Raw genomic sequence first — 27,980 nt, forward strand, 5'->3', positions numbered from 1 at the left:
TCACCGTGTTCATCTGAGAATTGGTTGGTAGCATTCCTCCAAGCAATCCCTTTATCAGCAAATCTCTTCATTCCTTCATAATCCCCTGTGCTGACGTCTCACACCACCGACTTCTCGTAACTCATCTTCTTCATTCGTCCATTTCGGGATCTTCAATGGAATGATGTGCCTCAGGGAATGTCCAATCACTTTTCCCCATTTTGTAAGCGTCCTCCACCGATTTCTCTCTTCACTCACTCTTCGCATAACTTCCTCAGCCGTGCATTTTATCGTATCATTCATTAGTATTACTACATTTTCATAGCCTTTAATCGTCTTTTCCCTACTACTCCTGTTGTCCAACGGCACTAGATAGGTTATTATTGATCGCAATCTTACACCAATGCTGACAATATTTGGCTTTTATTGTTGTTTCCTCCGATAGCCTTCTTTTCCATCCCCATCCATCTTATTCCTTCCATCACTGATGATCCTAAGTACTGAATATCATAACTATTTCTTTAATCATCTAATGTTGTCTGTCCCAAGTTATATTTGGAGATTAATATCTGCGCATTGACTCCAGACCATTACCTTAGTTTTATTTTCGTTTATCATGCGATATAATCGTCCATCCCATTCTCCATTTTGACTGGTATCCTTGTCACGTCTTCTTTCTCCTCTGCGAGTATAGCTATTTCGTCCGCAAATTTGTGCATGGCAGTACTCTTTTTTCCGTCTATTCCCACGTTGCCTCTCATTTTATTCTCTATAATTGGCATCACGCTAAACATGTCTCCCGTAAATGTGCGTGAAATCTTTTCCGGGTGTTTGCAACGATAATATTATCAGGTTTAATTTGCGTATGGGTGGCACACACTCCTCTTACCCTACAATTCGGGGATGTATGTACCCCATCGGCCGTGTGAATTGCGAAAACTTTAAAGTTCAGTGGTGATCAACTGGAGAGATCTAGAGGAGAGGCCATGCATGCTCGAATATAAAATTCTGTTCTATCGAAGAGTATATGAATATTTTACCTGCTTTTGCGGCATTAAACAGACGCTGCGGGAGTCGTCACGAGAACCAAACACCTTAACGCCTGTAAGTACCTTCAAGCATGATGATGATAATGTAATACATCGAAACCCAGTCGTAAAATAAAAACATTTGTCAAGTGGAAAAGTGCTACGATCAGTTATTATTTACCTTAACGCCTAATTCCACCCCGAATAAGGTTACTGCTTAAGCCGCGCTTCACAAATGGTCACTTGAGGTCTCTTTTACGCAAAACGAAACACAGGTTCAAACACCCTTTTTTCATGCACCAATTTTGTTAGACGTAGTTATATTTGCATTTACGTTCTCTTTCTCTCTGTCTGTATTATTTTCGGTTATGATGTCTTCTGTCATTTAGAGCAAAATCTCCCAAGCTCATTAGTCTTGCGGAAAATACATTTTACGTCTAGTTAGCCTTTAAGGATGCAGGAGCACTAATTCCACTGTGTAAAATAAAAACGCGGTTCTGATATTATTGCATAAGAAATTTTAGTGATAGGCTCCAAAATTTCATCCCCTGTAATGCTCTCTTGTTTAAAAATTTAACTTGTTCATTTATTTTTTTAATTATACACACAAACGTAGCATGCATGAAAGGAACAGTCTGTTCGCCATATATGACTGGGTCACTTGGCTCTCCAGCTGGCGTCCTCGAAAACTACGCTTCTAGCGAGTGAGAGGGACTCCCTGCTTTCCCGTTCCCCTCAAATGGGATGCCGGCAGTAAAAGCGGTCGTTCCCCTTGTAATGGAATAAACGAGACGCGACAAATAGCGGGGATCGGAGGGTTAGCTCAAGGCATCTTGAGAGGCTGTGTCCCGTTGAATAGGTTCCAGAGGGGAAAGCTGATTCCTTTGCTGGAAAAACTAATTGAAGCTACTGCGTCAACCGCAAAAAGTTTACCCCTTAATGCACTCGGTCTTACAACGTGAAGCTTCTGAAGTCAAATGGCACCTCTACAGAGTTTGAGGGAGGATGCAAGGGCATAGTGCCTTCATTCGTGAGAAAATATCAAGAAAGAGAGCAAAAAGAATATATGGTCCGAGTAAATGAGGTAGCGGAGGGATATAAAAATTTTGATTGCCTCTATTAAATTCAATTTCAAGAGAAGCAAGCATTTCGAGACCCTGCTGTGAGGTAAAATCTATGAGGCAATATGAATTGAAAGCCGACCGCTATCAAAGTACTAGCATCGACAAATCTTCATCGTTTAAAGCAGAGAATTTGGCAGTGGGCAAAAGCAATTTTGATGGCCCTTGACTCGCAACTTTTAAATAAATATTTTACACAAAATAACATTCTTTGAGCAATATTTTTCATGTTAATGACTTGATTATCATAATAAATGTTATTAGTTCCATGGTTAAATTTATGGAATATCAGGAATGGAAAATTATTTGGTTTCATAAATTCTTCAAGATCAAAGAGCTAGGATGAGGATCGTTAAGAAGGTTTGGTGGGAGACCGCCATATGCCGGCTGCGATTGTGGTTCGAAAGCTCACTTTTTTCTAAAATGTTGAACGAAAGTTTGATAGAGTCCTAAAGTTTCAGTATTCCTGGAAATATTGTAGACGTGTACACCTAAAGGAACACTTGACACTAAAAACCAACAAGCCCCCGGCATCCACCAGCTGTGCCATAAACCTCGATGCCAAACGTTCTCTTTTTTGCCTCATTGCTTCCTTCAATATTTCCAAGGGATCTGTTTACACAGTCTCTCCAACATCCCTCAAATCAATATATTGGAAGTCCGCTATCCAAACGTTAGCGATCGTCGCCGTTTATGCCGTCCCCTCCTTCTCACCCTTACTAAATACCACAATTTGTCACAGTTTAAAATTTCTCATCACTCCCTCAACGTCGCATCATTTACTTCCCACCTAAATGCACCACCTTCATTTTTTAAGGTGTAGTTATTCCCCGCACTCCGCGGGGTGTTCATGAAGCTTGGTATGGAAAACCCTTTTGGTCTTTTCTTTATAGTCCCTGGCCTCTCCTTCATACCCTCCACAGGAATCTAAGTCTAGTTCGAGGAATCCTAAAAGTTTCCTCCCCACGGTCCTGAGCTCACATGGCTACTCGCTTCTCTATGATAAAACATGAAACTTACTCGCAGCCTGGAGGTTGCCCCTTCAACAGTTGTGCAATAGAGAAAAAGCGCTCGTTTCCTGACAAGAGCTTAATTTGTACAATGTGACCTCTTCAGAACAAGATTAAAGTATTCATTAATGTATTTGAATACCAATGTATTTACATGTATTTAATGAGAATCCGTGTAAGGTGTGGTTTGCAAATTGTCCGTATTTATAAAATATACTGTATAAATAAACCTGATAAATATTTTATATCTCTTGATAAAGTTCTCAATCTACCAGTGGTTCACTGGCGTTCCATTAATTAATGCGATTAGCATTATTTTCCGTCAATTCATACGGAATGCACGTGGACAAAAATTGGCAATCAATGACAACACATTCAAACTTCATCTCTACTGTTCGTTTCGTTCATATCCCTTGATCCTTGAGCGGCCCCTCATAGTGTTCTACCATTTATGGTATGCTTTGGGTAAAGACAGACTATACAAGGGTAAAGTCTTTTGCCTCTCCCAATAAAGTACCACGTGACACTACATTATTTAGTTTTTAAAAAGTCTTGTCTTTTTATTGCCTACACTCTCCATATATTACAAATATCGTTTTGGCTACAGTAATAAGGACGATTTCCCTTGTAGTGTTAGAACATTTGAAAGATTGAATAGAGGTTGATGGTGTGAGGTTTACGTAGAATTTAAAAATACTATAATGATAGCAGCTTTACAAATCTTTCAATAATTGCAAGCGAAGGATATTTTCGAAGCTTTCCTAAGTTCTAAATTCATTATTCTGACAAAAATAGTGATACTTCATCATTAATACTGATGAACATTTACATGGTGGTATATTTTACACCGTATTCAATAAATCATACGATTTTTATTCAAAGACACCGGTATATGCTGCATCAGTAACTTGGCAGAAACCCACTCTTACAGTAACCCGCTAATGTGACCCAAAAATACGGGAATTCATAGATAAAAAAATCATTCCACTAAACCGGGATTTTATTCTTGTCCTTGGTGATTTTTTTTTTATGAAATGTCTCGCATGATAAAAGCGTGAGTTGAAAAAATTTACATTACTCATGTGGTGAGCTTTTAAGCAGTAATATTTCATCGCCTCGTCGCTCGAAATCCTCCTGCTTTAAAAGTCAAAACAGAGAATATTAGTTAAATAATGATTAATTTTATTAGTCAAAATGTTATTTCAATCGCCTTTTCATTTGAGACCCGATAACTTGTAATCATGGCATTTTCCAGGAAGTTTCTCGGTTAAAATTAGATAAACCTATTAACAATCTCTTAGAATACATCATATACACTTTAAATGAAGGGACACCTGATAATATTCAATTAGTGTGCCAATACATTCTGATAACTTCCAATGTTTGCATTTGATTTCCTTTCATTCATTTGAATACATGAAGTCCTAATATGCAGACCCGTTTCCAAGAAAGGACAGAGCAGTTAGAAGAGAGTCGACAGAGAGGGGGAGATGAGGAAAGTGATTGGGTCAGACATACGCCCCTAGCTACGAGTAATAGGGTTGTACTGATTGGAAATATCTGAAGCGTTTAAAACTAAAACCTGCCTTTTTATAAACTTGATATGAAGTAATGAGTCTTTTGTTGCGAAACTTTTGTAGAATTATTTCGTCCCAAAATACAATGGCAAAATTACGGTAACTTATCATTGTTGTTATTAGTCCAATGTATAAAGTTGATAAGATTATACGCGTTTTTATACATTGCTAAAACATATGGCGGAACATCAAAAATTCAAAGCAAAATCAGGTCTAAGATGACAATTTATGAAATAGTTTTGAAAATCACATTCACTCATTCATCCAGGTTCTCATTCGGAAATAAATGCTTATTAAATTAAACATCACCTGCGCAAAACTACAGGCTCTTTAGTTTATTTTTAGCTCAAAGCGAATCTACCCTTATTATACAGCCCTTTCCCCGAATTCCGCATCCAGAGGCCTTGGTGATTTCATCAAATTTTCTCTTTTAATTTGGCATCATTGTTCGCAGAAGTGCTAGGAAGCTCTCCTTCCAGAGGTAGTCACCATGGTGCTACACTGCTTTTTTCACATTAATTCTAAATAAGTTATGTTGATCAAATCGAATTTCATATTTCATTTCTTCGTTTAACCCCTTTTCCTAGAATTCAATTGGAAATAAAAGTGATGGTCGAAATAAATTTAAAATGAATTTATAATATTCCACGGCACTTGAGTTCGGGCAATGCGTTTCGATTCACTATCTCGACTTCTTTAGATTAATTTTTTTGTGATTGATGAATTTTGTATCTAGTGATAATGTGACCATAAAGGGATATGTAAAATAGATGAGAAGAGGTCATTTAACTTTTTATTTAAAGCTGAGAAGAGGATGTATTTAATGGTGTTCTGATAGTTTCCAAACGATAAAAACAATAGAGTTAAATAAATGGTCATTGATATGGTACACAGTTACCCCCATTGACCCCATTAGCACGTAACCTCTCTCCTAGATACAAATTTTCTTTGGATTATAATTTATTTTTTATATTGTATAAATGACCAGAATTGATATACTTTCCGCTAAATCCTTAGTTCTCCTCCTGATTAAAGATAAACATGAGACACCTCTTAACGTAATCATGATAAAGAATCTGTAGACGCTGTGTTATGAACAAAACTTTTGAAAGTGTTGAGGGGAAGTTCTTCAGGAGATGACCTTTAACTTAGGTCATGTGGAGCATCACCGAAACCCTTATTCCCAATCGTCTTGTTCCAAAGATTTTGCTTGAGAGGGAGTCATGATTTCCTTCCTCATTAAAGCACTCCGCAGTTTTGCACTAACATTAGAGGCTGAATATTTTTCCGGAAATAAAATTAAATTTAAATAAATTTATCAAGTAACGCTTCTGCTGTCGGGAGATATTCCCCATGGATAGCAAAACATTGCTGTTTGATTCTATAACAACAATGATTATTGTATTGCATTGTTCTGAGAACTTCTCCTTAATTACTAAATCTGCCTCATGGGACGTGGAACTTAAATATCCTGACAATGAGCTCACTTTTTGTTTATAGTAAGGCAAGGAAAATTGGTTACTCTCCACTGAAGTTATTTAAACCTTTATTCTGTCTCATAACTTAATGGCTTCCTTGAATGCTAAGAAAACTCAAGAAGCACTTCTTGCTTTCCCAGAATACTGGATTAAAATGTAGACCTAATTTCCTAACCAACGGGCAAAGCATTTCCTATCTTACGGGAAACAAGTGGACGTGAATTTCAGTTATGCAAGTTTAATCTTACGCATTGAGTTTTTCGAGTCACCAAATAAGTTCCAAGCGTACTACTGAATACTGCTAGCTGTTGATAGTCTCGAGTGAAAAAATAAGAATTGTAAGTGTGAGTTCAATCATATTTCTTGTATATATTGTGACCTCTCAGGACCTTAAATATTTCGTCAACTTTTTAACATTTTGCCGTCATTTTGCGTGTCAATAATTTAATTGATATTGTAACGTGGAACCCTCTGGTCCCGATTCAAATAGAATTTTGATTTTCAGGGCTGCCAGTGCGCTATCATTTTATATTGATTATTTTCAATCCAGGAATGCCTATTTAATTCTCTTTTGCGAATATTATATAAAAAATGTTATTTATCTCTGTAAAAAGCATTAACCTTGGCATATCGCATGCCGATCGACAATTCAAAGGGTACCGAATTTAAAAAAAATCATTTAATGTGATATTTTAACTGTTGGGTGAACCATCAGAATGTTTGGACAAAGTTTCAAAAGAGCCTATTGGTTGTTCTGTAATGGTACCGATATCGATAAAGTGAATTTAAAGAGTGCAAAGATTCTGAATGCTTACTAAGTGGAGAGAAATTAGAGCATCAGAGTAGTATTTTTTTAAGGCTTACATTTAAGCACCAAATACCTTGTTAAAATTACTAACCAAAATTTTACCAATGGGAAAAATTAAATCTGCTTTAACGATTTCCACACATTTTATGAGCAACAATGATGTCCCTCCATGCTAAGGTCAACACTAAGATGACTTTTCATATTTTTAATTTAATTGTAAGAGCAATTTTCTTGGGGTGTTTCTTCTTCCCATTTGTTTACTTTAAGGTCAAGCCGTTCACCGTGGCTGATTGGCGTATGAAAGCTCGTAAGAAAATCTTTTCTGGATACTAAACATACTTTCTCCTCTTACCCACTGCCCTTTCATCTTCATTTATCTATCTATGTACATATACTTATATATTTTTCACAATTATCACTGCCTCCTGACAAATAAATTATTGGTACTATTCAATTGCCCGTTGAAGAGATAAGCCAATGGTAAGCATTTCCAGATAAAAATGGCCCAATACCATAAAATTCTACTTCACTGTAACATCACCGTTCTTCATCCGTTCGTCTACTTCAAGAACATGAAAGAATATGGTAAATCGCCTTTCATATCCTTTTAATATATAATAGGTAATATATTATCCTAGGCATTTTAAAATCTATCTCCATCAACTTATTTGTCTCAGAAATCTAGCCATCTTAAGTCATTGGAAAACGTTTGTGCGTATATTTTCTGTTTGGAGAGTTAAAAACATTTTACTGGTGGCTTCTTAAGAAGAAAAATTAGCATTTGACAATTAGTATATTTGCAGTGCTTTTTTGGGACTATACCATGATTAATTTATTTATACAACTTCAACTAACATATGATATGAATATTTGTATTAAAACCGCTGCAGCCGTGTTTTTTCGGAATAAAACAAAATAAATCGATGTATATCCATTAGAGAGATTATGATTGACTTAGGAAAGAAGAGACAAGAGAAAGTGTCTCAAGAAATAAGTTTTTAAATAAAATGTTCTTGACCTATTATTCATATATTTTACAGAAACCATAAACGTGCAGTGTTATGGTTTACCTTTGGATTTTCAGCTTAGTCTTCACCGAAATAGAGGATGTTTCATACCGCTGGAATAGTTTTGTAAGTTCCTGCCTTTAAACTTTTCTAGTGGATCATTTCTTATAAATTGACGCCCTCGGCCACCGTAAAACCACCAGAAGCTCATTGGTATGGATATAACCGAGTTAAACCAGAAATAATAGCTCCAGGAATGGTTTCAAATCGCGTTTGTAGACAACATGCCCCATAATTTCAACCCTTAAGGTTCTTCGGTATACTCCTACAATGATATAAAGCTCTGATTCAACAGCCTCTTGGCCATCCCTAGATATCTTTTCTAATAATCCAAAATTAAATTTGAAACACTGGAACAGATTAAGTTGTGCAGGTTCAATTTTAAAACGGTTAAGATTGCATCAGAATCCGTCGGTCACTGCTAAAGAGCAGAAAATTCGGATTTCGTAAATGGAGGTAATAAAGTGATTGAAAACATTACACTCGAGATCACCAGTCGGAATTCATCTTCTTTCGGCAGAAAATCAAAGAGATGAACTTCCCGGAAGAATATAAAATATATCGCACGATGCTGGTGCCCTAATGTTATTTTAGCTAATGACCATGCTTTTACTTCGCATTATGTCCAAACTTCCGCACCACCCTCGCTCGTCTTCCTCGCCCCATCCGTTAATTGAGTTGCCTCTTCACATTTCACTCACAGGTCGCTTCCCTCATTTCCCCGTTCGCCCCACCTCCGCCACCATACCTCTTGTTTGCTCAATACACTTTCCACGGGACACTGAGATTCGGTGCGGTATTGTTCTCAATCCTGCATGCAGAGCGAGCCATCCCTACTTTCTCTCTCCCCACCTCCCATTTCCCTTACCCCACCCCTCTTTCTCATTGTATTTTACAATCTCTAGTTACACCTGACTTCCTATGCTAATAATGACAATCAGCGGAGGGGGCTAGATTTGACAAACATTGTTATGACCAACGCAGTAGCGTAACTACTTTGCTAGAAAATTTAGGCTGGAATTCCCTTAAACAGCGGCCTTTACAAAATAGATTAAACTTATTAAAAACATTTAAAGATGGGTCCTTTTCCGATGACATAAAGAACATAATGCGAACCCCAACATATTACGGGCGGAGGGATCAAGAATATAAAATTAGAGACATAGACTGCAAGACTGACAGGTTTAAAATGTCATTTTTTCCTTCAAGGTGTGGCCTGCGCATGGTAATATATATATATATATATATATATATATATATATATATATATATATATATATATATATATATATATATATATATATATATATATATATATATATATATATAGATGATGTCGTCGAAATAACACGGAAGTGTTGAATAAAAACTTTGAGAGCAACAAACAATATAAGAACACATACAAAGAACACTCACACGTTATTTCTTAATAATTTCAACGAAAGTTAGCTCCGTCTTCCTCAGAAGAAAGTGTAGTAGAAAAGGAAGACCGAGCTAAATTCCGTCGAAATTATTAAGAAATAACGTGTGAATGTTCTTTTTATGTGTTCTTAATTTTTTTGTTGCTGTCCAAGTTTTATATATATATATATATATATATATATATATATATATATACTATATATATATATATACTATATATATATATATATACACACATACATGATTTTTCGGATACCAGGTCTTCCTGGGAAACCATAACCGGCACAGGCAAAGGAACTGGCCCCCCTACCCTGATGGGCGAATTTCGCACGCCGTCGGGCTTAGTCCTGCGTGAACTCTACCATCACCTACCAAACCGACCTTCAGGTTGATTACTGTGTTTATGGTTATATACATATAGTATATATTTATATATAAATACATATATATACATATATATATATATATATATGTATATATATATGTGTATATATATGTATGTATATATGTATGTATATATATATATATTTATTTATTTAGCTTCCCCCCACCTTCCCCCATCCATTTGATGAAACCCTAACCCCCTCATCCCTTACCCTGGCGCTACCTCCTGGCGCTGCACCCCGTGCCACACCTTTTGGTGGCTCGCAGGGTATTGATGTTGATGAATGTAGTCATCTAGCTGGTCATCGAAGAATGGATCAGTTGCATCTTCTGCAACTTCTAATTGTAACTGAGATGATTTAATGATGACAACGCCTTCATAATTATTCCCGTAATAATATTATATTCTCACTCTTTTCGTTCATCATTTTCAGGTGACTCCTCAGTTTCAAGGTGTCTTAAATATACACATATTGAGATTGTAGTGGATATTTAGGTGTGTTTATGGAAACTCACAGAATGGGAAATCTTGGACATTGTGGTGGTTCTACGACTCTCTCGTATATAATATGCGCTACAAAAATTATTCTCAATTATGCTTAAGCACATTGTTGAAGTTAAAAATAAAACATTAATAGTAATTAGAAATAATTTTAGTTGTATTATTAAGAAGTTCATGAGTTTCATAATGTTAACCTTTCTGTTTTAAATGGTAACAAATTCAATGGTGGATGACGTAATTTAATGGAACTCCTACATGATGCGCGGAATTAAAACTCCTTTATATTTTGTGGAGAAGCAATGTTTCATTCCCTACGCATTTGAGGAGGCAAAAATTCAATCAGCCCTCTTTATTAAAGGCGCATTTCTTACATACACATAAGTAAATCTTATTAAATGCGGATTTCAATAGGTTTTTTAAGCTCATCACATTAAGGTGCAATAATAAACACCTTAGGTATTTTTTTGGCTACGATCTACTTTGTAGTTTGGTTTTTTACCTCCGTTAGAAATAAAATTCTGACCCCAACATATAATTATTTGCTGAGACCTGTAATAACTGCAATATTTCCTATAATATTGTTGTTTTTCCGTAGTTTAATGCTAATGGAATCCACCAAAAGACAACACATTTGGTTTTCGTGCGTGAGCATGAGCATAATCACCATTGCTTGTATCAATCCACCCACCAATCCTCCCTGTATATGGCTCTAACGAGTTAAGTAAGTATTTATCGACATATATACGAAGATAACATGAATTTTATCATTTGACTGGAGAGTCCGCTGCTCTTTTTTTCATAACGTAATCTCTGGAAGTGACACGCATGAATCAAGGGCACGGTGTTTTGTTTTCTCCAATGGTATGAGGTGCAGTCTGCGTTGCAATCGGCAAAACTAATGGATATGAAGTCAATGTGATTTGTCGAGCAAAATGCACAGTGATGTTCGTTGAATAGTCTAAACGCTGACTTTGATCTGCTTTTTTCCTTTAAATAAGGTAACTCTTGACCAATAGGTAAACATTAACGTATTTTTTCGGTTCATTTGATCTTTCAACTTTATTCGCAAAAAAGAATTTTTATTTTTCTACTTCGCGATGAATAAAATACACGTAAACTAGCTCTAAATGCGGTTATTTGTACTGAACCCTGCAATGTTGGTTAAATTTCACGAATCTCCGACAGCGTTCGAGTCACGTCGGGGGTACCTCAGGGAAGTGTGATCGGGCCGTTACTTTTCTTGATTTTTGTTAACGATTTGAACCGCGAAGTGAAAAGTAACATTAGGATGTTTGCGGATGACACGGTGATCTATCGGGAGATATCTGGGGATGTGGATCGTTTTATTCTAGCGCAGGATTTAGATTGCATTACTAAATGGTGTTCTAACTGGGGATTGACTCTAAATTATAATAAATGTTCAGTGGTAAATTTCTTTAAAAGATCAACGGGATTTGCTTACAAATTAGCTGGAGGTGACCTAGCAGTAGTTGATACGGTAAAATACCTAGGTGTCACATTCACTAAAGACTTAACTTGGGGGACTCACATACGTAAAGTCTGCGGTCAAGCAAATAAAAAATTGGGATTCATTAGACGCATTGTCGGCAAAAGTGACTCAAAGGTCAAGGAACGTTGTTACCACGCTCTTGTAAGGCCTCATTTAGAATACGCATGCAGCGTGTGGGACCCGAGTGAAAAAGGTCTCATTCGGGAAATTGAGAAGGTTCAACGCCGGGCAGCCCGTTTTGTAAAAAATTCCTACGATAAAACGCAAAGCGTTACCGAAATGCTCATGGATTTGGGGTGGGAATCATTAGAAGAGAGACGATTCAATGCAAGACTGAAATTATTAAATAAATTCAGATCCGCATGTTTCAGCACCGAGGTCTCGCAGATTATTCGTACTCCTACATACATTGGTCGCTTGGATCATGCATATAAAATTCGGGAAATAGATGCCAGGACTAGCCGACTCAAGGACTCCTTCTTCCCACGGACAATACGGGATAGCAACTGTACATCTACATCTACATAATACCCCGCAAGCCGCCGCAAGGGCGTGTGGCGGGGGGTGTCAGGTCACCAACCGTAAAAAAGAAAAATACCAAATGCAAAAAAAACAACACGGAAAATTACACCCACAGCAGCGCACACACTCATGCAAAAATCCCTTCATCCAATACTCATGCAAACACATAAACCGCAAAACAACTAAAAAACTGCACCCCATGATGCAGCACGAAAGACATCCTACAACACGGAAGCCAGGACACAACAAGCAAGAAACTGAAACATCACTACCACATGAAAATGCACCACGAAACACTCCACCCCCAAAGAGTCTCTAAATGGCAGGGAATGCGACCCAACGTTGCAGGCAGCAGGAATTTGCCCCGGCGGAGAGGGACGAGGGACTGAAAGGGAAACTCAAAAACAGATGAACAGAACACGAATGAGGTCATTCGGGAAGAATGTGTTACTATAACAAAACACATAAGGTCAGTGGAAGAGCATGCATCCAAGCAGAACCAATTATTCCCCAGACGCTGAGGGTGGCAAGTGGAATCCTTGCTATCCATCACCCTGCAGTTGCTATCCCGTATTGTCCGTGGGAAGAAGGAGTCCCCGAGTCGGCCAGTTCTGGCATCCATTTCCCGAATCTTACATGCATGATCCAAGCGACTGATGTATGCAGGAGTACGAATAATTTGCGAGACCTCGGCGCTGAAACACGCGGATCTAAATTTATTTAATAATTTCAATCTTGCATTGAATCGTCTCTCAGCCAACGATTCCCACCCCAAATCCATGAGCATCTCGGTGACGCCCCGCGTTCCATCGTAGGAATTTTCCACAAAACGGGCCGCCCGGCGTTGAACCCTCTCAATTTCCCGAATGAGACCCCCCTCACTCGGATCCCACACGCCGCATGCGCATTCCAAATGAGGCCTTACAAGAGCGTGGCAACAACGTTCCTTGACCCTCGAGTCACTCCTGCCGACAATGCGTCCAATGAATCCCAATTCCTCATATGCCTGACCGCAGACTCCACGTATGTGAGTCCCCCAAGCTAAGTCTTTGGTGAATGTGACACCTAGGCACCTTACCGCATCAACCACTGCCAGGTCACCTCCAGCCAATTTGCAAGCAAATCCCGCCGATCTTCCAAAGAAATTTACCACTGAACATTTACCATAATTCAGAGTCAATCCCCAGCCAGAACACCACTTAGTTATGCAATCCAAATCCTGCTCCAGAATAAAACGATCCTCATCCTCAGACATCTCCCGACAGATCACCGTGTCATCCGCGAACATCCCAACCTTAATCCTCACTTCGCGGTTCAAATCGTTAACAAACACGTAGGATTATAGATAGTAAAAATTCCACTTGCCACCCTCAGTGTCTAAAAAATAATTAGTTCTACTTAAATGCATGCTCCTCCACTAACCTTATGTGTTTTGTTATAATAACCCATTCTTTCCGCATGATATCATTCGTGTTCTGTTCATCTGTTTTTAAGTTTCCCTTTCAGTCCCTCTTCCCTCCCGGCGGGGGGAAATTCCTGCTACCTGCAACGTTGGGTCGAATTCCCTTCCTTTTACTGTCTCTTTGGGGGGTTGAGTGTTTTGTGGTGCATTTTCATGTGGTAGTGATGTTTCACATTCTTGCTTGTTGTGTCCTGGCTTGCGTGTTTTAGGATGGCTTTGGTGCTGTATCCTGGGGTGCAGTTTTTTGTTGTTTTGCGGTGTATGTGTTTGCATGAGTATTGGATGGAGGGAGTTTTGCATGAGTGTGTGCGCTGCTGGGGTGTAATTTTCCGTGTTGTTTTTTGCATGTGGTATTTTTCGTTTTTACGGTTGGTGACCTAACACCCCCCGCCACACGCCCTTGCGGCGGCTTGCGGGGTATTATGTAGATGTAGATGTAGAATTTAAATTTGTATATTAAAATTAACACCAAATCTTAAATGAAATAGAATCAATGTTGTGCAGTAAGAAATGATTTTAACTCTATCATGTACCGCGGGTCGGTGATATACCAAATGGGCACTAACCCATGCGTATTGGTTTATATCTAGCTCAATTATGATAATATGGTGGAATAGATGAGATCACATTAGCATTGGAAATGAGGCGCCCAATTTATAAATCACTGCAGAGAATGGCAAAACCGACTGACAGCAACACAATGCAACCAAGTCACGTCACAATACAATTACAGAATCGCTGTCGGAGCGTTGCTACGTATAAATACGCGTCTGTGGAGAGTCACAACAAGGAGTTTCAGGGGCTTCTTATTTTTGGATAACGAGAAGCAGTTATTATCGAGGTACACGGGCTCGAAACCTTTTTTCAAGTTTTATTTTGTGATATTGAAATGAAATGAAATTAATGACTTTGTGATGCCACACATATTTGGGTGGAATTACAAAGTCAATAATGACATTTCATTTCAACATACTATGCGAATACATAAAGTTACGTAGGAGACAACAAATTTTATATTTTATACATTTATGACGTCTTGTGCATTATTGCATGTCTCAAAAATATTTTTCCTGACAATAATGATTTTGTGACTCATTAGCCATACCTATTCATCTTATTTTTAAATATTCATGGAATATAAAATATCAATATATTTGGTATTTCCTCCCCACAAGTGACGGCTGAAACTTTCATCACACCGAATTTTTCCCCTCGTATATTTCCTTTCGTATTTCATCCATTTGCTGACTTCTCAAATCTTAATTTACAGCGTTCAGGACCTTATCCGCTTTAGCGTATTACCTAGTTTGGTTAATTATCTTAGTTAGTTAATAATAATCATAGTTAAATAATCCATCCCCCTAGATAGCTAGAGCAAAGGATTATTTTGCAGGAAAGGATTTTGATAATCTAATTTAAAGTCGCAGCTTTAATGCAAATCAGTGGTTCATTACAATAATTTATATTTAATTATTAAATAATTTTTGTTTAAGTTTAGTATTACTATTAATAGTTTTCTCTATCCCATTTATAGAGATTCACTGTGAGTGGGTCATTTTCCCATCGTCAAACTTCGACAGTTATACTCTATTACTATGATATTTCTAAAAAAATGAGTAACACCATTGATCCCGAGAGATCAGCACCGCAAATCTTAATGGCTTAATACGAAATTACGCGTATCGACAATTTTAGCTCGTTTCTGAATTATTGTGAAACATCAGAGACGATTCTGGAATTATAAATTCGATGCTCTTTAGCAAAACTCGGAATTGGCGCAAATAAAAGTACCTCCAGGAGAGATGGAAGTCAGACTATAGTGAGCGGAGTGCCTTCGAGGCTACCTCGACGTAATCAACACTATCTCCCTAAACTACTCGCCGAACTAAGGGTTTTTTTTCGTCCAACTGGGTTCTTCCAGAACAAAGCACCAATCAAGGAAGATGCCACGCCACAGCCTTTCATTCACTTCCCCGGCGTATCGGAAGGAAGACGTAAAAAGGAGGCTAATGAACGTTTCCAATCATGGCGAGTCGAATCGAAGAAACCCAACGCATGCATGGTATCCCGTTCCCGTAAATGCAATCCGATCGGAGGACGAAGGATTTTCTGTTGGTGGCAACCCTCGCTTTTGTCCACGACATTTTCTATTTCCAGTCATTCGATGGTGAGTACAGCGGAAGTCATCAAAAAGAAGCAAAGAGGCACCCGTCGGCCTACTGCGGCGGACGGGTGCAGAAGTGGTGCTTGCCTTCTTCAGGTCGAGGAGCAAGAAACGTTGTTATGTACTAGGGCATGAGCTTTGCTAACATCGCAATCAATTACTTTTGCGCGACTGCGACTTAAAACAACAAGCAGTTTTTCTGTGTTCTCTTGTGTCCAAGTTGGGACGTGATATTGCAGTAAAAAAGAGAGTTGTACTAATGACCGGAGAGTTCGGCTTCGATTCTGGGTGACGCCTTCTGTTGACAATCTGTGTGCAGCTATAGACTGCACAGAGGAAGGAATTCAAGCCCCCTATCTGTTTCACACGCCGTAGTACTTCGCAGAATATAATTAAAAGGCGTGGACATTCCACGTTTGGTGCCTACCATGAATTAAGTTCTGTCTCTACCTCCCTTCTGATAGAATAACCTCGTAACAGTTTAGCAAACGGATAGAACGGTGGTTAATACCTGTTGAAATGTTGGCTATGGTTAACTTTCCATCAAAACAAAAGTAATTGGTCATTTCCCTGCTGAAACATTTCAAGGTATTGCAAACCATTATTTAGCAAAATATTCACCTTCATAGCTATATTTCTACTTCGCTTTCAAACAAAAAATAAACGATGTATATCATAGTGCTTCGTTGTTGCCTATCCACTGTGTCTAAAGAAAAACCGGGAAACTCGTCGGTCGTGAAAAATTTCACGATTATTTGGTAGGCCGCAGTGAACACGAGATAAGGAAAAAAATGGCGATGACTTATACTGGCATTGTATGCAATCCTTTCTCGTATAATTTAGTGATCGTGAATGAAAGGAGAAATCGCATGAGTATCATTGTAGTTTGGTTTGATCAATTTCCGCTTATGAAGAAAGAAAATAACAATTGAGGGATTTATTTCAGCCAGGAGGATTCACGAGCGAGTAGAGAATATTTCCCACTAAAATGAGACTCATTTTAAGCATCACGAAAATTCTTTGTACGACTATGACGAAAATAGTAAAGCAGAATCCCGCGAGTGTATATATTCAAAGACTGTACGGAATTGGTATAAAGTAACGGAATTATTGAGAAATATAAATCAATGAGTGACGAGCTCTCGTATACTATAAAAAGTGAGAAATACTGTAATCACTCAGAAAGCGGAAAATGTCAATGTAATGCTAGCTCCAAGCCCACAATCGTCAAACCTTTTTTTCTCACAGTAATGATCTTCTCAGCTTATAAATGCCATGAATCGTCATCCTCCCTGGCACTTCATGTTTGAGAAATCTTTCCTGTTACTATTCGGTTTTATTTTGCCGCTGAAACAATCAGATATGTAATTCAAAGAAGAAAAACACTCTGAAAAGAAATCCTTCTGACTGAAAACTACAAATACCTAAATTTATTAAGCTACAAAAATTAAAACATTATAGTGGTGCTTGTCAGAATGAATTAAGGTAAGTGTCTTGAATTAATGATGAAGCGGTAAATAAAGGAAAACAGATTTGAAAATAATGGACATCAGCGGGTTTTATAGAAGAAACAAAAAATTTCTGATCAGTAATTTTGGAACGCAGAATTGGAGAGTTGTATACTCGTGGAAAGAATCCTGGCAAACGACAACAGACCACTCATAATGGAGAGCGACTGGGCGCACACAACTCTCGACCTAAGGACAGTGTCCAGAAATTGTGTATATTTTTTAGGAAATACGATAAATACCGTCCCATCCACTACCATTTCAATTTACACAGAAGCGCCAAAGAGAATGCCTGACCTTTACTATGCAGTGTTAATGAAATATACTGCAGAGTCGCACTGTTTCATGCCCATTAACTATAGCGTAATACTGTCTTTGACGTACTTACTATGAATGACACAGAATTGCGCAATCAACTATGTTCATAAATTTTCTGAAATCAAAACTTGGATAAACATATCCCAAGTACTCCTCTCCCAGCCTCCTAATATTTTCAAAATTAAATTCTTAGGTTCACAAAGTATTGTATCTTGTTATACGTTATTCTACTAAAGCTTCATTCCTCCTGTCCAGATGCTATCACATTGAATATAAAGTTCTTTGATTCCAAATGATTATTCACGAGGAGTTTGGTCCAAAAGGGTAAATCGCTGATTCAGAATATTATCTCAGCATTCTCCATCGCTTGTGGGCAATAATTCGCCGAATTCGACCAGAATACCAGAGGCAGGTTCCTGGCCGCTCCTCCATGACAACGCCCCAGCCCTCGAAGCGGAGTTTTTGGCCAGAAAATGGATCACAGCCCTGAATCACTCGCTTGCCATGACCCTTGCAGACTTCTGGTTGTTTCCTGAATTGAATTTGGCAATGAAAGGACACCGTTACGATGCCAATTAGGAAATACAAGAAAATTGCACTGCAGTATTAAATGCAATTCCGGAACATTGCTACAGTGACTGTTTCAAAATGCTTTCAAACGATTTCAGGTGTGTATTGATTCAGAGGGAGACTGTTTTGAATAAATACAGTCCTATTTTTAACATAAAATTGGTATTTTAATCTGCTTAGGCACAGCCCTAAATGAACTGGGACACAGTGTATACGACCGGTTGCGAGCGGAGAACTACCAATCATAGGGAATTCACAAATAGCGTTCCCTTAAAAATCTCGAGGCTCTCCAATACGAAGAAGTTATCAACTCCGCCTTTCCCCAGGCAAACGAGTAAGGGTTGCGTGTGGTGCTAGCATTGACTTCGTCTTACGGAAGTGGTTCTCAATCCGTTGAACGGGATCATGAGATGGGACTGTGAGATTATGTCACTGACGAAGTCCATTTCAGTTGTGAAGCATTTCATGAAATATCATCTACATCTACATCTACATAATACCCCGCAAGCCGCCGCAAGGGCGTGTGGCGGGGGGTGTTAGGTCACCAACCGTAAAAAGGAAAAATACCACATGCAAAAAAACACCACGGAAAATTACACCCACAGCAGCGCACACACTCGTGCAAAAATCCCTTCATCCAATACTCATGCAAACACATATACCGCAAAACAACTAAAAAACTGCACCCCATGATGCAGCACGAAAGTCATCCTACAACACGGAAGCCAGGACACAACAAGCAAGAAATTGAAACATCACTACCACATGAAAATGCACCACGGAACACTACCCCCAAAGAGTCTGTAAAAGTCAGGGAATGCGACCCAACGTTGCAGGTAGCAGGAATTTCCCCCCGCGGAGAGGGACGATGGATTGAAAGGGAAACTTAAAAACAGATGAACAGAACACGAATGAGGTCATTCGGAAAGAATGGGTTATTATAACAAAACACATAAGGTTAGTGGAAGAGCATGCATTTAAATACAACTAATTATTTTTTAGACGCTGAGGGTGGCAAGTGGAATTTTTGCTATACTACCTTGATCAAAAAGTTCCCGGAATAACCACCGTGTGGCGCTCCCATCGTTCCGATTTGAGTTCTGTTTTTTCTTGTTAAATTGGTACATCTGTTGTTGATATTCCCTTTAAATCTTAGTGTCATAACTTGACATTTGCAAAAGTTACGTAGCCAAGAGTACATCTATCTCTGTGTGTGTTGGCGATTTTTTACAATTGCAGAAATGGATTTAAATTTGCAACAACGAACTTGTATTAAATTTTGCGTAAAAAACGGATTTAGTGGCGCACGGACGTTGGAAATGTTGGAAAAGTGTTTCGGCAACGATTCTCTAAAAAAAACGGTCGTTTACCAGTGGCACGAGCGGTTCAGAAGTGGTCGTGAGTCAATCGAAGATGATGAACGCAGTGGCAGACCATCGACATCGAAAGTCGGTGAAAAAATTGATAAAGTAAAAGAAATGTTGGTCAATAACCGCAAATTAACCATCAGAGAAATAGCGGAGGACTTGAACATTGCCTATGGATCCGCCCAAGACATTGTGGTTAATGATTTGGGTTTCCGTCGTGTAGCAGCAAAGTTGGTGCCAAAAGACCTCAATTTCATGCAAAAAAGAGACCGTGTTGACGTCGCAAAAGACATGATTTGCGAGGCTGAATCCGATCCCACATTCATCAAAAGGATCATTACTGGAGACGAGACGTGGGTTTATGAGTACGACACGCAATCCAGACATCAGGCAAGTGAATGGCGTTCACCAAATGAGCCGAGACCAAAAAAACCACGTCGTTTTTAGTCAAAAAAGAAGGCAATGCTGACGGTTTTCATGGATTACAACGGTGTAGTGCATCATGAATTTTTGCCAGAAGGCCAGACAGTAAACAAAGAGTATTATTTGGGCGTTATGAGACGTTTGCGTGAAGCAATTCGCCGAAAGAGACCAGAAATGTGGGCAGAAAACTCGTGGATCTTGCACCATGATAACGCACCGTCGCACAGTGCTATCATTATTCGTAATTTTTTGACGAAAAATGCAACAAATACCATCCAACAGCCACCGAATTCACCTGATTTGGCTCCCTGTGACTTCTTTCTGTTCAATCGAGTTAAAAAACCATTACGGGGAACGCGTTTTAGCAGCCGAGAGGAAGTAATGGAAAAATCGCAGGAAGCACTGATGGACATACCGAAAACCGAATATAAAAAATGTTTCGAGGATTGGATCAAGCGCTGGCATAAGTGTGTTGCAGTCGATGGGGATTACTTTGAAGGGGACAATATAGATTTAGATGAATAAACTTGTATTTTTTATTTTCTGAATAAATTCCGGGAAATTTTTGATCAAGGTAGTATATAACCCTGCAGTTGCTATCCCGTATTGTCCGTGGAAAGAAGGAATCATTGAGTCGGCTAGTTCTGGCATCTATTTCCCGAATTTTATATGCATGATCCAAGCGACCAATGTATGTAGGAGTACGAATAATTTGCGAGACCTCGGTGCTGAAACATGCGGATCTAAATTTATTTAATAATTTCAATCTTGCATTGAATCGTCTCTCAGCCAATGATTCCCACCCCAAATCCATGAGCATTTCGGTGACGCTTTGCGTTTTACCGTAGGAATTTTTTACAAAACGGGCTGCCCGGCGTTGAACCTTCTCAATTTCCCGAATGAGACCTTTTTCACTCGGATCCCACACGCTGCATGCGTATTCTAAATGAGGCCTTACAAGAGCGTGGTAACAACGTTCCTTGACCTTCGAGTCACTTTTGCCGACAATGCGTCTAATGAATCCCAATTTTTTATATGCTTGACCGCAGACTTTACGTATGTGAGTCCCCCAAGTTAAGTCTTTTGTGAATGTGACACCTAGGTATTTTACCGTATCAACTACTGCTAGGTCACCTCCAGCTAATTTGTAAGCAAATCCCGTTGATCTTTTAAAGAAATTTACCACTGAACATTTATTATAATTTAGAGTCAATCCCCAGTTAGAACACCATTTAGTAATGCAATCTAAATCCTGCGCTAGAATAAAACGATCCTCATCCCCAGATATCTCCCGATAGATCACCGTGTCATCCGCGAACATCCTAATTTTACTTTTTACTTCGCGGTTCAAATCGTTAACAAAAATCAAGAAAAGCAACGGCCCGATCACACTTCCCTGAGGTACCCCCGACGTGACTCGAACGCTGTCGGAACTAGCGCCATCAAGGACTACCCTCTGTTCCCGGTCTGAAAGAAAATCTTTAACCCAACTTATGGCGCCCTTGTTTATACCCGCGACCTTTAATTTATGAATGAGTTTACCATGTGGGACCTTATCAAATGCCTTTTGAAAATCTAAGAAGATGGCATCCACTTGCCTACCTCTCTCACTAGGTAAAAGTAAATCATGTGTAAATAATCCTAATTGGGTTTCGCAGGAGCGGGTTTTCCTGAATCCGTGTTGATTGTCACTTAAAAAGTTAATATTGTCAAGGTGTCTCATTATTGAACTGACAATTATGTGCTCTAAGATTTTGCAACAGATAGAAGTGAGAGATATAGGTCTATAATTACTGGGATCCTCTCTGTCACCACTTTTAAAAATAGGCGTTATTTGCGCGGTTTTCCAAATCTTAGGTACTTTGCACTCTGTGAGGGATTTGTTAAATATAAATTCAAGGTACGGGGCAATGTTTGGAGCTAAATGTTTTATCACCCTAGCTGGTATATTTTCGGGACCCGGGGATTTGTTGGGTTTAACCTCATTAAGCAATTTTAGAATTCCTTGTTGGTCCACTGTTATTTTTTCCATGGGTGGAGTATGTATTGTTTCTTGGAGATATGCGGTGGCAACATCATTCGAGAAAACGCTTTGGAAGAATGAATTTAGGATGTTAGCTTTACCCTCGCTGTCTGTATGAATTATCTTGCTACAATCCCTTAAGCAAGCCACGGGTTTACTCCCATTTACTTCCCTAACATATGACCAGAAAGCTTTGGGGTCAGTGTCCAAGTGCTCGAAGTGCCCAAATATCTTGCTTGTTTGGTTAGCATGATACTCAGGGGAACATCTAAGAGCGATAAGGCTGAATAAAGTGAACTACCGATCGGAAACTGGGATTCATGAATCCTGCTTGTCTATGTGTAGTGGTATTGAATGCGTCCGCTCTTAAAATTCGTTCGATTCTTTTTCTGGCGGTGCTGTCCCGTATAGTGGGTTCGTCCGCATGGCTAATGACTCGCAGGACAGAGGCAGGCCGAAGTGAAATACGACTGTCCTCGCCCCGCTATGGCCAGCACTAGGACACGTTTGGTCTTTGACTGCATACTGCGATGAGGTTTTACGGTCTGCGCTGCAGAGTGCTAGCTTGGTTGGTGGAAGGAGGGGTGCGTGTGTTTGTGCATGAAATGGCTTCCTACTTTCGCCTGTACAAGTCGCACGAGAGAATATGGAGGGGGACTTATGTGTGGCCTTGGCTCAACGTCATCTGCGTGCCCCCATGCGGTCGGGGGCCCTCAGCAAAGAGGGGGAGGGCGGGAGGGGTGGAAGGCTTCGAAGGAGAGCGAGCGAGTCAACGCGCTTCCAGTCGACCGAAGGAACATCAGCTGACTCGGGACGGGAAGGACGTCCAAGTGAAAAGGAATAGTGCTGGAGGAGGAGTTGTGTCCGCTTAGAGTTGTCGTTTGACCGCTCAAATTTGTCCCGGCGACTGGGCGGCCGAGAGCAGACGGAAGAGGAAGTGCAAGGAAAGACGCCTCTGAGAAAGGTGAGTCCTATGAACGAATGTTTTGGTTTCCGCGGTCACATACGAGATATCGAATCGGCCACAGTTCCGCCGCATGAGTCAGAATGACGCAATTATTCAGCGTTTGGACTGTGAGTCACCTTAAACCACATTCTTATGTCTTCTTCCATGGCCATGCGTACCTGCTAAGATGTTCGAATTTACTCCTGGCGTCTTCCAATGAGAAAGTGCAGCCCCTGGATATCACTAGGAACGCTTTTTTTCCCTGGGCGACTTCATATCCACCGTCGCCCGAGTCTTACCTAGGAGGCCGCCAGGAGTAAGCGAGGTTGGGGTAGTTGGTAGTTCGGTCACACCAGCCATTAGAGTGGTTAGTGATTATACAACTGCCAGACGTGAAGTTTCAAACTGTTATTTCACGAGTCGAGAGATGGAAAAATATGCGTTACAGAGACCAGTTCGGCAGTATATTTCCCTTAATTTCTCGCTGCCTACCAGTGTAACGGGGTATTAAAAATATTCCTTCGCTGTCACTATCAAACTCAAATGATTTCAATGAATGTAATACGACTATTCTTGCCGCTAATCTTCGTGCTTCCAGTATATCACAACCCAAGCTAACCAAAGCTTTCTGTTCCATCATACCGATTTTTCTCCAAGTTTTCGCTACATTAAGTTGGATAATAGGAGCCTAAAACATAAATTTACTTGTTTAAAGAAGGAACTATAATGACCTAAAATACGTGCTACAGAGTAAATTTGATAGTTTTTAAAAAAGATAGTAATTACAGAACTATTGAGGATACGTGGAATCACTTTCCTGAGATCACATGCTCAGCAGTCAACAAGTTCATTTCCAATAAATTTATAAAAGATAGAACGGAACCTATATGGTACAACGCGGGTGTTAGAAAGGCATTGCAACGTCAAGGGTTATGCCACGCCAAGATGAAAAATATCACGGATGATATCTCGAGTGGCAAAAAGAATTAGATCACTTATGATTACAAGATATTTAGGGCGAATGCCACGAATGAATTTCGGAAAGCGTTAAGCGAATTCAAAAGGAAATGATTAGCGAAAAATTCGAAACAGAATACGGAAGCATTTTGGTCGTACGTCAGAGAGGTTTAGGGAAATAAGTCAACTGATTACTCACTCAAAAATGATAAATTTGGAATAGTAACCAGCAGTTTGGAAAAGGCTAACTTATCAAATTCCTTATTTCAAAGCGCATTTACTAATATCTCACAGAATACCCCCGATAGCTTACTCAATCGTGTCGGTCAACCGAAGCCCAAAATTGAAATATCACAAAAGGGAATAGAACTTTCGCTGAAAAATATTAATCCTAATAATTCCTCCGGGCCCGATCAAATACCCGCTCGTATATTTAAGGAACTAGCTTCGGAAATTGCGCCGTATCAAGAAATGATTTATAAGCAGTCGCTGGTAGATCACAATGTTCCCAGAAATTGAAAAACGGCTAACGTAATACCAATATTTAAAAATGGAGACAAGGTGGAACCGAGCAATTATAGCCCAATTTCCCTCACCACTACTTAATGCAATGTTATGTAGCATGTAGTTGCTAGTTCGAGCGTGAAACACCCCGATAGTCAGGAGTTATTGATGAAAAATCAGCACGGTTTCCGTATGTGCAGATCCTGCCAGATACAACTTGCGCTTTTTGTTCATGATATTCTTACTTTGGGAGAGAGCAATGTTCAAGTGGACACGATTTTTCTAGATATTAACAAACCTTCGACAAAGTACCTCATACTAAACTAATCATAAAGCTATGAGCATATGGCAAAGATAAAAATGTCCTGGGCCGGGCTTTGTACCCGACCATTCAAAAAGTCTTTAAAAGTCTGAAGACATTTTGAATGGAGTCAAAGTCGTCACTGATGGAGTTAGCTCAAATGCAGTAGAAGTTACTTCAGGTGTTTCCCAGGGAAGTGTTATCGGACCTCTTTTATTCCTACTTTACCCTTAAACGACATTGACTCCATGCAGAGTCACTGGTAAGATGCATTTATTTGCCGACGATGCGGTGCTTTACCGTGATAGCCGTAATCCTGAGGACACAGTAGCTTTATCATATGACCTTAACGCTATGCAACGCTGGTGCAACACTTGGAAATTAGAATTGAACTTAAAAAAGTGCGTAGTGTTGAATTTTTGGAAAAATTGCTCTTCCCTCCCGAACTCCTACAACTGCATCGGGAACACCGAAATGCAATACACAAACTCGATTTAATATCTAGGCGCTGCCCTCGCTCACGACCTCTTCTGGGTGAAACACATATGGGGAATATGTGGACAAACTAAAATAAAATTAGGGTTTATTATAAGATTACTAGGTAAATGTGATGAAAAGGTCAAGCAGAAACGTTATCTTTCGTTTGTTCGGCCTCATTTAGATTATGTTGCATGTATATAGGATCCTCACGAAGTTGGATTGATTGCCGCATTGGATCGCGTGCGGCGTAGAGGAGCTAGATTTGTAAAACGTTTTTATGATAAACTTAGTGGCGTATCCAAAATATTAGAGAAGCTAGGCTAGGAATCACTGACTGAGCGAAGGTTAAATCACGGACTAACTCTCTTGCATTAATTGCAAGGATGTATTTTTAGCAGTGATGCTGAAAATGTATTATTACTGCCATCGTACTACAGAAGAAGAGATCATGTCAATAATTAGAGAGATTAAGTGTAGAACAGATAGATTTAAGATGCCATTTTTTTCCACGAACTATAAGGGATCAGAATAACATTTTCCGACTGCGGTATATTAGGGTGAAAATTAGTCCTGGTGTGTATTCACCCCGTCCCACACACCCTAGCGGTGGCTTTGCAGGGTACTAAAATATCTATTTTAAAAGTTACTGAATGGGCTGCTTACGTATTTCTGTATATTGTTGAATCCTGAGATGAGGTCCTGTATGAGTCCCAATGTGTGTAGGCTCGATGTGAATTTGAGGCGAGGTCTAACCGGTGCAAAATTTTATTTATTAACTTTTTACATTCTAATATTTCCTCGCTAGTGAGTGCTAGAGTGAACTTACTACCCATATAAGTCTATGGATATAATGGTGTTCAAATTTCTCTCCAAAGGATTCATATCTTAATTTTTTCAGATTTAAATGGAGACCACACTCCTGGCACTAATATTCTGTTAATAGCTAGAAATAACCTCACATTCCGATAAATAAACAATACATTTCATTGATAACATTGATAAAAAAGGATTAGAGGGACTAATCTACATCTAATACATCACCAGCCACCGTAAGGGCGTGTGGCGGGGATGTTAAGATACCAGCAATGTATGTACAACCTCCATCATAACACTTCTACACAAATATCAGTTCGATCATGCACTGGAAGAGGGGAAATCATGCGAAAGAAGGTACCTACCTATACAATGCTAGCATATACAATAACAGGATTTATACAAACCATGCGGAAGAAGTGTTAAAAAGATGGGTTATTTAATATTTGTGCAGGACATCGACAAAATATATACACTAGCAATAGTAATTATCTACGTCACTCCTGTGGTCATATAAATTTTGATCTCTGATGATACGAGGAAAAAACGACATTTTAAATCTATCCGTTCTACTACCTATCTCCCTAATTTTAGGTACGTGATCTGATCTACCATAGTAAGTTGGGGCATGTAACACGTCTTCAACATCCTCAAATAAGTGACGGAGGATTAGTTGACTGCTGACTTGCCAGCACCTCGTATCGTAAAATGAGTTCCTGAACGTAATTTACTGAACATTGCTACATCAACGTATGATTCGAATTTGCAGCAAACAATTTAGTCAACAACCTCGGCGCCAAATGGAGTAATCAGGTTGATGAACACGATCAGATTAAAGTACCCTGTACATTTCAACGAGTAGACTACATATAATAAGGCTCAATGAAACGCTTCCCCATGATATCAGTTCCCATCTAACGATCCGTTTTCTCTAGCGTACATTCTTGGTTCTTTGTTTGGCAGCATAGAACGAAAATCCAGTATCCTTTAAACATTAATTAGGCAATTCATCACATTTTTATCAGACCGATGATTATTTATACATTGATTAGTATAACCATGTATCTATAATATTTTATGAACAAAATACACTAAATTTTACTGAGATGACCGAGACACATTCAGTAATATGTTTATCACCTCTCAAAACCATTAAATCGGAGAGCTGCATCAGTTCCTTAATTCTGAGTACTCTTGGGATGAATTCTGGGACTGCGTCATATTTGCGCATTCTGAATTCCAGCCCTCGCACGCATTCTAAAGAGAAATTTTCCTGGTGACGCTGCAAGAGGCGCAATAGGGAGGATCGATTTAGCTCAGGGATCGCATGATCGCACCAAATTTCAATGGCGTCATAATAAAAAGAATCGCTACTCCTCTGCGACTCAGCGCACCGTATTAAACCTGTATGAACTCGACACAAGGCGCACTTACTCGCCCAAAGCCAAAGCGAATCCGTTCGCTTCCTCCTCCCGCGGGGATGTTATTATTCCGACTCACTCCATTCCTGCTCGGCAGCTCTTGACTCATATTCGGGATCATCCGACAGTGTATGAAAGATTAGAATACAAAAGACCGCCAAATACGCCGTTATTTCATCCTTTCTTGAAATCCTGTCATGCTCCTTTGTCGTGAAATAGTTCAAGTAACTTAAACTCGTATTTACAGGTATGTCTCTATTACATTCCCTTTAAAAGTTATTTATTTTTTTATTTTAAGGCTTTAGTTATTTTATA

The 27,980-nt window shown here is 39.2% G+C and overlaps 1 protein-coding gene across 1 annotated transcript in view; it reads left to right on the forward strand.

Moving 5' to 3' along the window:
* The first annotated feature begins 23,042 nt into the window (after positions 1-23,042).
* DNaseII (deoxyribonuclease II) overlaps positions 23,043-27,980 on the forward strand; it is a 64,826-nt gene continuing 59,888 nt past the window's right edge. The window contains exon 1 of the mRNA XM_071583977.1: positions 23,043-23,207. The gene's annotated coding sequence lies outside the window, so the exon portion shown is untranslated. The remainder of the gene's footprint in view (positions 23,208-27,980) is intronic.

This window comes from Hetaerina americana, unplaced genomic scaffold (assembly GCF_022747635.1).
Source record: "Hetaerina americana unplaced genomic scaffold, ioHetAmer1.1.p SCAF_1, whole genome shotgun sequence".
In the NCBI taxonomy this organism is placed as follows: Eukaryota; Metazoa; Arthropoda; class Insecta; order Odonata; family Calopterygidae; genus Hetaerina; species Hetaerina americana.